The following is a 12,363-nucleotide window of genomic DNA, read 5'->3' as shown; positions in this document are numbered from 1 at the left end:
GGTGTGGAGTGTGGGCCCCCTCTCGGCCTATACCAGGGCAGGTGCTGCTTTGTATGTGCCTCAGGGCTGTACAGTTTGGGGGGAAGTGAGGCTATTTGGATGGGGGGGGTGTCTCTGCTCTTTTGAGAAGGAAAACATTAGCCCTGCTCCTCACTGCTATTGGGCAGCGCTCGGATAAGATACACACCGGGGTCCAGCCGGAGAGACGAGAGTTAAAGCAGTAACTTCTTCGGCAGCGAAAGTGAACTAAGGAGGTCAAAGGTTCACTTAGGAAGGGACAGCCCCCCCCCCCAAACACACACACGCAATCCCCTTCCCCAGCACACAGACGCGCCCAGGGGCCAGCGAAACGAAGAAAGAGCAGCGTTTACCCTCCCCACAAAGATCATTTCAGCACTTGCCAAGCTACCGAGCGGGAGATGCAAGTTTGGTTTTTCGTTTGATTGTTCTTGCCACTGTCCCACGGTGTGACCTCGGGCAAGTCACTTAACCTTTCTGAATAAAGTTGGAGATAACCCCCAGCCCCTGTAACCGTGGGGATGAGAGCTTAAACTGCTCTGTGACACTCAAGGTGTTGAGTCATTTTGGTCAGCCGGGCGGCAGGTAGGAAATGATGGAGGAAGCTGGAGGACTCTGGCTCAGCCCTGAGCAGCCAACCCTGGTATGGGGGGGGGTGGGGGGGGGGGCGGGGAGGCTGGGGGGAGGGGGGCTTTGGGGAGGCTCATCATTTAGCTCAGTGGTTCTCAACCTTCTGGCCCTTTAAATACAGTTCCTCATGTTGTGACCCAACCATACAATTATTTTCGTTGCTATTGATAACTGTAATGTTGCTTCTGTTATGAATCGTAATGTAAATATCTGATATGCAGGATGGTCTTAGGCGACCCCTGTAAAAGGATCGTTTGACCGCCAAAGGGGTTTCGACCCACAGGTTGAGAACCGCTGATTTAGCTGGAAGGAGGGTTCAGGCTGCCGGGGCCTGAGGCTCCTGGCGGGTGGGGTGGAGGGGTGAACCTGGAAAGGGAAGAGGAGGAAAGAAAAGGTTTCTTGCATGCTGTGAGCTTTGAGAAACAGCAGCAGCAACTGCCATCTTGCCTCACTGTAGGGAGAAGATTGGACAGAGGGGTGAGCTCCTCCCAGGAGAGCCAGCAGGGGCTTGGACTCCCTCTTCAAAGAAAGGGATTCTCACTGCTCTCCTTCCTCCTCCTCTTCGGGGTTCCTGAACGAGAAGGCAGGCCATTCGCTTCTCTCCGAGGCTCTAGCTTTCTCCCAACCATGTGGGACAACCCATCTGCCCTCTGGGCATGGAGGCTACCCAGCTGGGACAGCTGTCACCCCACTAATCCTGAAGGCTGGGCAGGTGTCACCTTCCTTGAGGCTGCACAGGGTCTGTACTGAAGCAGAAGACCAGGCAAAAGATTAGAAACTAGGCTGGAAGGTGTGGGGCTATCGCTGGGGCCTCCATGGCTGTGGACTTGGCTACCAACTGGACTTGTGACACTGCCTGCCCAGCCCTCCCTCACTGGAAGGGGAGCACACACTCCAGTCGATAAGTTGTCAGCCCCTGATGCTACTGGGCTGCGCAGGACACAGGCCTGAGTCACAGCCAAATGGTTTATCCTGGCTTCTAAGCAGTTGTTAACAAAAGCCCCAGAGAGATTAGGCCTGTTTTATTATTTTTAAATATATTTTTATTGATTTCAGAGAGGGAGAGAGATAGAAACATCAATGATGAGAGAATCATTGATTGGCTGCCTCCTGCAAGCCCCTCACTGGGGACTGAGACTGCAACCCAGGCATGTGCCCTGCCCGGGAATTGAACCGTGATTCATAGGTCGACGCTCAACCACTGAGCCAAGCCGGCTGGGCAGATCTAGCCTGTTTTAGGTGCCCCTAAAATACCCTGCCCCCATCCCCAACCTGGATCTCCAATCTGGACCTGTTCCCATCACATTCTGAATTTTCTGGTTCTGTTGCTAAAACAAGACAGTTCTGAAAGCAGGAACTATATCCCATCTATTTTCATATCCCCAGGTGCCTTGAGGCTACCTGCTCACTGTACATTAATTCAGCAAAGATTTACTTTTTTAATGTATTTTTTAAAACTGATTTCAGAGAGAAAGGGAGACAGGGATAGAAACATCAATGATGACAGGGAATCATTGATTGGCTGCCTCTTGCAAGCCCTCCCACTGGGGTGGAGCCCAAAACCTGGGCATGAGCCCTGACCAGAATCAAACTGTGACCTCCTGGTTCATGGGTTGACACTAAATCACTGAGCCACACCAGCTGGGCAATTCAGCAGACTTCTTGAACCACCTATTAATGTGCTGGATGCTGAGAATACAGTGATGAGCATGTATCTGAAGGACAAACATGTCCTTTTTGCCTTCATAGAGCTTATATTCTAGTAGAGGAGTCAGACCAAAAAGATTAAAAAATGAAACAATTAGAAATTGTGATAAAGGGTAAAAAGATACATGGGACAGAAATAGAGAAGAATGTGTGTTGAGGGGGAATCTGCTTTAGATAGAGTAGTCAAAGCAGGTTTCCCCATGAGGTGACATTTAAGCTAAATCTTAAAGGGTAAGGAGTGCTCTTGGTTGAGTGCATAAATGAATGAAGCGGTGTGACTTTGGGTTAGTTACTTCCCCTCTCTTGACCTGTTTCCTCACCCGAAAAAGCTGGAGACTGGTCTAAATTCCTTTTAAGAACCATGATATTATCAGGGCTCATCATGATGGAGGCAGAAAATGGGGGAAACCAGGGCCATGGTCAAGGGGAAGTGAGGTAGGAGCTAGGGTGGGAGGAGAGGAGGGAATGTGGCAGACAGCTGGTCAGGCAAGAGTTGTAAACATTTCTAGAAGGCGTTCACAGGCACAGTAAGAGAGGACCCGCCTCCACTAGTTACTGGTACGAGAGACAACCCTAAAGCAGGGCCTGAGTCACCCCTGCATGTTTCTCCTTGGGAACCATCGGGGAGAGACTATCTCCCACTCCAGGACTCTTGCTCTGGAGAAAGACTTTGTCTTTCCGGCCCCGTTCTTGCCTGAAAAGAGTAGGAGGAGATGGTGTTTGTTAGCAGCCGGCAGAGATCGAATGAAAATAAAACCCAGATGACTCAAATAGAACCAGGCAGGCAGGAACATTGATTAGACACATGTGACAATACAGGACCCGGGTGCCTCCAGTTCTAGACCTTAGAAAATTAGGGTTCGATGCACAACCACTCTGGGACTCCAACTGCAGCTGCCGATCTTCCATCAAATCAGAGGTTTGTGCAGTAGTAGAAAGACCTTTATTTCCTCACCAAATCCCCAAATTCCTTTGGAGGCAACACACATCCTCTAATCAAATTAGCCAGGTTTGAGTGGAAATTGTTTTAGTAACTCTTTGTGCTTTGTTTTCTCCACAACCACGTTCCTTTCTGCTACCTCCCAAACAGAATTTTGAAAAAAATTATGATTATTACAGTTTTGAATACTTATGAGGTATTGTCCATTAGAATGTGGACTCCATAGGATGGAGATTTTTATTTGCTTCATTTCCCAGTGCCTTTAACAGTGCCTGGCACATACTCAATAGTTGTCGATCGATTAAACTAATTCATGTGTGAGGCTCTATGCTAAGAAGTTCATATGCATTTTCTTTCACTGGGATTCCTATTTTACAGATGAGGAAACTGAGGATCAGAAAAGTTGAATCTGCTCAAGGTCATACTCAAAAAACTGTGTAATATTTTGAAGGGCAGAGCTCAGAAAATAGCAGGCATTGCTTATTGCTATCGAGAGCTTATTCATACAGAGCCATTTCTCATTCCTCTTCCCTTCAGGATGGTGACAAGCTGCCCCTCTGTATCCAGAGCCCAGGCAGGGTGCCAGAGCTGAGATGTACTTTCCTTTCAGAAAAGAAGGTACATTTCACATGGAGGAAAGCTCAGCTCAGGAACTTGGGGCCTATGGGCACCTGGGGAGAGAAGAGCTCAGACATCGAAGGCCTCCTGCCCACATACGCTGCCCAGGGACAGCTGACAGCACTGGGCTAATTCAGATGGGGAGCTTACTCAGCAGCTCCATCCAACATATATCCCACCCCCAGCCCTGGTTCCCAAAAGCTTCTAGCTCAGAGGGAAAACAGCAGAAGTGCAGAAGATGGTTCAAACCCCAATGGTGAGGAAAGTTGACTTCATCCGTCCCCGAATGGAGAGTCTGACAGTTGCCAAAGGTTAACAATGGACCTCATCATAGAATCAAGACAAAATGGCTTTGCTACTTAATTACAAAACTTCATCCAGGGCTCTCTGTGCTTCACCACAAACTAAACGTTGGGAGCAGAGACCCATTTGCTGCTCCTGCCACAGGGCTATGCAGAATCTATGGAATCAGCACTGCTTGCCAGCCCATAGGACTTTGGGCAAGGTTCTTAGCCCCTCTGGGCTTGTTTCCTTATCTGTAAAATGGGACTAAAATGATGCCTTTGTTATAGTGGGGATCACTTTCATTACTAGTAATCTACCTAAGATGCTTATTACTAGCCTGACATCTGCATAAAATGGACACCATATGATGATTAATTGTTGACCAATCCTGTTCCCAACCCTCCAATTAACCCAAGGTTAAGAGACTAGCCTGAAGACACGCAGCAAATGAGAAGCAGGAGAGTAGAAGCCCAAGTCTTCTGCGGCCCTGCTGTTCCCAAGTTCCTGGATGCTCTGCCCTTCAAAGGCTGATGCCATTCCAGAAACTCCCTGTACTGACATGTCATTAGTTCAACAAATATTTATTGAAGGTCTACGATACGTCAGATGCCGCTCCAGTCTGGGGATATAGCAATAAATAAGACAGCCAAGGGCACTGCATTAGGGAGCTTACGTTATAGTTGGGAAAACTGGCAAAAAATCACTAAGCAACAAACTTAAAATATACTTTTAAATAGTCCTATGAAGGAAATAGATGCATATTATAAATATGTACATGGGCCCTTGTATTTATATTGCTAAGATGCTGATAGCATCAGTATAGGACAAACATGAGAAAAGCTTGGATTTTGCTGTCAGACCTGGGTTTGAATTCAAGCTCCATGTGACCTTGGTCTGGTGTCAATCTTTCTGCCCCTCCTAACTTCAGCAGTAAACAGGAATAGTGACTGTTCAAGTTGCTGAGAATCTATATAATAAAAGCCTAAGCGGCCATTAAGGCAGAACGTCCAGAACAACTGGTCGCTATGATGCACATTGACCACCAGGGGGCAGATGCTCAGTGCAGGAGTTGCCCCCTGGTGGTCAGTGTGCTCCCACAGGGCCAGAAGCGGGGCTCATGGCTGACAAGCGCAGTGATGGCAGCACCAAAGGAGCAGCAAGCAAAGCAGTAAGGAGCAGCGAGTAGGAGGGCAGTAAGGAGGGAGGGGTCCCAGACTGCGAGAGGGATGTCCGACTGCCAGCTTAGGCCCGATCCCCGCGGGGAGCAGGCCTAAGCCAGCTCCCCAAGGAGTCCTGGACTGCGAGAGAAATATCTGACTGCTGGAGGGGGTAGGGAGGGATCAGACCTAAGCTGGCAGGCAGACATCCCCCAAGGGGCAGGCCAGGCTGAGGGGACACCCCCTGCACAATTTTATGCAATGGGCCTCTAGTTAAGATATAATAGAACAGCCCTGACTGGTGTGATCATCATCCCATACACCAGTCACCAGTTCGATTCCCGGTCAGAGCATGTACAAAGGTTGTGGGTTTGAACCCTGGTCAGGGTGCATATGGGAGGCAACCAAGGTTCCTCTCTCTCCCTAAAACCAATTTAAATAAAAGCTATAATGGAACATACAAAATCTCAATGTTTACTATTTTTCACTTCAGGCTGGAAGACTTACTAAGGCCAGGTGGAACTGTAACCTTGTTCTGTGTTCTTTTTGAGTGTTTGCTGGGAAGCAGGTATATGGGAATGAGGAGTTATCTGGAGAAATGTTGAAAAGGAAAAAAACAACTTTAGCATAGAAAGCAAATCTCTCCCTGCCATTTGATGTAATTTTTTTCCTCTCAGTACACCTTTCCTGGAGAAATGTCCTTGGTCAATTACCATCGCTCAGGATTTAATGCAGTCTGATTAGAATTACAAGTTACCTCTATAACCAAGTAATCTCCAAAATTGGACATAAAAATATTAGAACTTTTGTTTATATTTACTTTTTGATCAATTGCTCTTTAATTCTATTAATTCTGTTATGATTACACAATATATGGGTCCAGTAGTACAGGTATAGAATTTATAAACAGTTGGGAGTAGGCATGATCAAAATTTCTTGACAAGTGTGTGCATCTGTAAAAGGTAAAAGGCCACATGGAGGCTAAGGTAGGAGGAATTAGGGTTAGCCCTCATTGTATTTGCCTAATGTAAACTAAACAAGTGGGTATTTCCATAAAATACCCTGCAGGTGCCACTATGCTACTAAGCAGCAGGGTGAAGGAAAGGACCCAGTTCCTAAGTCCCAAGTTAGTGTTCATTTCTCTACAAGTTTCTGGGGCAAAAGTGGAAGTAGAAATTAAATACGTGTTGCAACCTAAAAAGCCAACCTTTGTGGTGAGCCTTTAAGCAGCCCATATCATTAACCTGAAAAATATGCACGAGGCCAATCTTTAGCAGCTTCACCCTCTCCGAACAGGACACCTCCTCCGTGTAGTACCTTTGCACTCCCTCACTTGTGGGGAATGTTTTTATTTCCCACTACATTACATACAGTCCATTCTTAAGAGATGTGTCTGTCCTTCCTCTCCCCAACTCACACACACCACCACCACACGTTCCAGCTTCTTTCAAACCACTCATTTCACCTCCAAGGTGACACCATCTGGAACCAAAAATGAAGCGGCAAAATGTTGAAAATAAAAATAAAGCGGACTTTATTTAGAAGATAAAGGTGGTGGTATCAGTTTTGGTTAATAAAGTTGGGCTCAAGTGTTTTAACAGGTCTTCAATGCCATCACAGACTGGCATGCCAAGGGCATTCTAAATGCCAATTACAGATTGACGTTGTTTCGAAAACCAAGATGCTATCAAAAGCTGATGGAGTTTGGATTTCTCTTAAAGTCAGACTAACACACTTCTTAAATATGAGTGACTAGATTACTTGGTTCTGAAAGTGAAACACTACACTGAGCAATTCCCCTCCCTTTCTCCACAAGTCCCTAAGGCAGCATCACAGTTGCCTCTTGACAGCCAACATTTCAACAGAGGGGAGCTGAGGGGAACTGGAAAAATGAAAAGCAAAATTAATAAATGTAATTGTAATTGATATAGGCAGCTGCCACTGTGGCAAACCAAAGCCTAGTCCGATGTCCATTTTCTTCACATTTGCACTGACATCTTCCCAAGCAGACGGTAACTACATTCTTGAAGGAATGTGCCAAGACTAGGGAGGGGGAGGCCCAGAGAAGAGTGGATAGAATGTATTTTGCATCCAGTTGCCTTAGGTGGTACAATCGATTAAGGACAAATACCCAGACTATGGAATACCCACTAGCCAAAGGTAACTAGATTAAATGCATAACCAGTGCAGAGTAACTGCGAGGCACCAAGACCACAATCCAACCAGCCCATTTTCCTCCTCTCCATCACTGAATGGATCTGGGAGAAAGCTTTAATAACAGCACTTGTCAACTGCTTCCCTGGAACAAAATGACAAAACACACGCAAGGTTTTGTTTTCATTATGGTTCTTGGTGTACTTTATTCTCCTGCTGTCTAGCTAAGCAGCCCACACAGGACAGAAATGGGTAGCACTGAGGAATGATCATTTTTTTCTCCCCAATATTCCTGCCGCATCCCTAAGCCTTGACCAAACCCTGTCTACCAGGAATGGTTAGTATACCCTCTCCCTCAAGGAACAACTAAAATTTACACAAGGCATTAGAGGGCCAGGTCTCTTCTTAGGGCTTAAGAGCTGGTGCACTCTATTCACAATGGAGCGTCTTTTCTTCAAATACCTGGATTTATTTTTTGTACACTGGTTCATAGATCGGCACTTGACTTTGAACCTGGCACCAAAAGGCACAATATCTGATACCCTGTACAAGAGCTATTAGAGATGCTGCCATATGGATGGGCAAAACCGAGCCAAACCCACATATGAACGAAAGGCTTGGACAGGAAGGGGAAAATGGCAGAGAAATACATAAGCCCCTATTTTTTTGCTAGAATGAAAACGGAAGTGGGGATTTAAGGTCTTGTTTTTCAATCCTCCAAATACTAGGAAGCATTTAAGAATCTTCCTTGGTCTTTTTGAAAGCAGCATATTCAAAATGCCGGCAAAAACTCCTCTAATAACTGCAAAACCAGAAGAGGATCAAAGCTCACCCACATCCCTTATTGCTGAAAGATTCGAAAACCCAAATTCAGGGTGCCCTGTTCCCTGTGTAAAGGGAACATAATTAAGTCTGATTTATGGTTATCACAGCACATCACACTTTTAAAAAAATATTAAAGCGTGTGACCAGGGGAATGTTTGACACCATTTTATTAATCTTCAACTTCAGTGGAAAAATATAACCTTTTTCAAGTGCCACTTTCATCACAAGAGTTCTAGTCTAAGTATATGTATATATATACTTATATATTCTTTTGTTGTTGGTTAGTTGGTTTTGAAGTGCAGCAAGAGACCAATACCGCATTGCAGTCAATCAAATAAGAGAACAGAAGGCCAAGCAGTTTCCAAATGGTTATTTTATCAGATTGTTTGAACATTAAATTTATCCTTGTTTGCAATCCAAAATAGTTACCTGAAGTTTGCTATGTGTGTGTGTGTGTTTACTTTATTGTGTATTTGTTTTCTAAACTCTTTGGCACAATTTTCTGGGGGCGTTCAGACTGCCTTGATACATGTCAGAAGAGAACGTTTCTTTTGTGCTGCCAATCTGAGCATTTAAATTTTGTTTTTTTGGGGGGTTGTGGCTTTCTTTTGTTTTTGAAGTCTGCATTCTTTATTTGTAACAATTGTATTTTTATTTTTTCTATATCATCTAACTCCAGAGTTTTTTTTTCTCCCCCCTCCCCCCATTCTACATTCACAGTTGAACCATATTATTAGGAAAGGCGCCTTGATGAGATAGATCAGAATGGGAGCTCTGAACATTCGTCAGTGTTTTCCCTAGAAGATAATTAAAAAACAAAACAAAACAAAAAATGAAACCTAAAGAGCATCCCCTCCCCCCCCTTTTTTTACATCTCTTGTGCTGCATCAGTAGACAGAACTTCTGTTAGTTTTATGAAATGCAATGTCTAACCCCTTTTTTTCCGGGAAAAAGAAACTGCAATGACTTGAAGTTGAGAATGTGGATACCGCCTCACTCACACACACTCATTCTCAGACTGTAAAGAATCCCTCGCCCTCCTTTTAGCCGGCACATACAGTACCGTATGGCAAAGGTACACCAAAGGTGGGCTCGAGACCCAGGCTCCATCTTTCTTATCAGTAGCAAAGGCCAGGCTGCCTTTTACAACAAAGCACCACAGCTGAACCCAGTTCCTCCTCCTCCTCCTCCTCCCGCAAACTAGTCATTCCACTCACTCAACACCGGCCAAAAGACAGAAAGGCTAGTTCTAGCCTCTCCTGGGAAGAGACAGCTTTCTTTTGTAAGTAAATCCATCGGTTATTCTCTCTTCCAAGATGGCCGACGTTATGGTTTTCTACGAAGTCAGTGCTTACTTAGCTCACTAACAGCACTGCTGTTGGCGGCTGCGGCTGCTGCTGTGGCAGGATTTTCAATGTGGTGTGTTTTCAAGCCTCACTCACTCATCCTTTCATTCCCAAACATTCAGCATCCGTGCACACTCCTCACTTCCGGGTTTTTCAAAAGATTGGAGATTTCCAGTGGGGGTCTCAGGTTATCATCCCAATGGTAACAAGATCTAAAAATAGATGGAAAAAAGGTCAATCTTTGAGATCACATACAGCTGGTAGAGCCAAACACCTCTGATTCCTACAATTAAGTGCTCAGAGGCCAGAATGGAATTTGTCAACTTTTCAAGGACTGATTATTTTTCTTGCCTTCCTATGTGCCATTTATTGGCACATCCGAAGGTGGAAGGGAAAGTAAAAAAATAAAATTCAAAATAGCCAATTTTACTGAGATCTGTAAAGTAAAATAACTGAGTATGTGAGAGAAAAATAAATTAAAACTACATTGCCAAGCAGGGGTCAGACAACTCTGACTTTGGATATCTTCCGTAGAGCTAAGCGCTAAGCAACGTCTAAAAGCACAGCAGTCAAGAAAGAAAAGGGCACAGGGAAGGGAATAGAGAGTAGAAAAGAGAATTAGGGGAAATGCCATTATTGAGGACTTTATTAAGGCCCAAAATGTGGGCACTTCAGTGAATTCTAGTTATAAAAGTTCTGTTCTTCATCACCACGAGGAATCAAATATTTGGCTCAAGGGAAGATTGAGGTTGTCTGACCCTTCCACTAGTACAAAGCTTAGGAACAAAGGCCCAGCTCAGACGCACTTACATGGGAAACAGTACAAAACAAAATACCAAATGAAAGGAAGTCTTTGTCAGAACAATCTAAATAAATGCTCCTCCTCCCCAAGAAAGTACAAGAAAGAGGGCAGTAAAGACAAGCTCTTACCAAGCTTGGTTCTTCAGTTTCCTCAGTTCTTTTGTTGCCCATGTAGCAAGGGTTTTTGCTTTGTTAGTCTTCGATCTCCGTCCTTCAGTTAACAGTTCATGGATCATTGGCCTAGCTTCTACTAATTTCAGGACATCCTTCCCAAATGCTGTACATAAGTCCCTGTGCAAAATAAACACACCGGAAAATGAGCTCCTGGCCTGATGTATTGAGCTCAGTAATTATGTGTTGAGCCTCCGAAACCAGTGCTAAGGTAGCTATGGGTTTCTTCTATCATTTACTTTTTTAAACTGAAAGAAATCTTATAAATAGGTAAGTCTAACACCTGCCCTCAAAAGATGAAAAAATGGGGTCTAAAGAGGTAGAATGACTTACCAAAGTCAATCATCCCACCGCTATTTCATGGTAAAATCAGAACTAGAACCCAAGTCTTTGAGCTTCTCAAAACCAATGTTCTTTCTTTAAATGATGGTTCAGAAACCCCCAATTTGTTGACCAACATCAGAATATGGGATGGACATAGATCTAATGCTGCTTTTATACCTATTTCACTTCATAAGGAGTTTAGTGGGAAGAAATTAGAAATCTGGAGGGTCTGAAATGAAGCTAGTAGAGCTAATGTATTAAATGAATTATTATTTGTGAGAACTCAAAACATGACACCATGGGTTCTATGAAAGAAATCTCCTCTGTACCAAAGTGGATAATTACCCTCTAGTCTACCCGCCTCCCCCAATTTTTTTTTTTAACATGTCCTCTCACTTTCCACCAGAAGCTAAACTCAGCTATTAGAAGCCAGGTATAACCTACCCTATCAGTCCAGCAGCACAAGCTACTACTCCGTCTGTGTGATCCTCATCCCCAGCAATGTGGTCAATGAAAGACAGAATAAATTCTACTCTGGGTTGTACGAGCATCACATCCGCTATAAAAGAAAGAGATGGTCTGATGAACTTGTCCCATATCTGGCAGGGCTATACCCCATTTCAAAATTTCAAAATACTCTAACCCCATCAGGCAGGTGTCAGGCTAGAGAACTAGTTGAATATAATTATACCAAATTATTCTTTCTCAGATTAACATGCCATTTCTCAAGTCAACAGAAAAAGCAGATATTCTTCTTCTATTAAGCTGATATAATACAGCAAAAACAAAGCCCATGATATCGAAGGGGTAAAAGACAAAAATCCCCCACTCAATTCAGTTGCACAAGGAGGGTGTGTGTATCAACAACTGCCACTTAGGTTGGTGCAGATGCAATAGCCTTGCTGTATCCCATCCCTTGCAAAGCTCAAGGAATGAGATAATGTAGCAAAGAAGGAGCAAAATAATAAAAGTCTGTATCCCCCCCTCCCGCCCCCCCGCCCCCTCACTAAAGCTCCTCTTTTCATAAGGGCACTGTTCCTCCTTCTCCCCTTCCTTAAGCAATAGGTACTCATCTACAAGTAAGCTACAGAAGGAAAGACACAGCCCATCTGACTAAGTGCACCCAGGACTATGTAAGTTCGGTTGTATACTCAACGGTGTACGTTCTCCTGGTCTCCCTTCAATCCCTGGACAATTCCGGTATAGGCTTCCAAGCAGCTTTCCCTTAGTTCATTCAGATAATCCACCATGTCATAGTCCGACTGTAAGACACAAAGGAAAGAATTTCCATCATCTTGATCATTTTTAGTTATAGTATGTTTGTCAAAGTTCTACTCCTCTAATCGGGGCTGGACTGAAAGATAGCTTTAAGCTTACCTTGTCCACC

At 44.5% G+C, this 12,363-nt stretch overlaps 1 long non-coding RNA gene across 1 annotated transcript; it reads right to left on the bottom strand.

Annotated features, from left to right (window-relative positions):
- Positions 1-6,865: 6,865 nt before the first annotated feature.
- LOC111827941 lies at positions 6,866-12,363 on the bottom strand. Its single transcript, XR_002831688.1, has 5 exons — positions 12,354-12,363; positions 12,133-12,238; positions 11,421-11,535; positions 10,611-10,772; positions 6,866-9,892 (listed from the first exon to the last, which is right to left on the bottom strand). It is a non-coding gene; the product is annotated as an uncharacterized LOC111827941 (long non-coding RNA).

This window comes from Myotis lucifugus, unplaced genomic scaffold (assembly GCF_000147115.1).
Source record: "Myotis lucifugus unplaced genomic scaffold, Myoluc2.0 scaffold_254, whole genome shotgun sequence".
NCBI lineage: Eukaryota > Metazoa > Chordata > Mammalia > Chiroptera > Vespertilionidae > Myotis > Myotis lucifugus.
The sequence above is the reverse complement of the archived record's forward strand: the minus strand, read 5'-3'. Positions and strand labels throughout refer to the sequence as shown.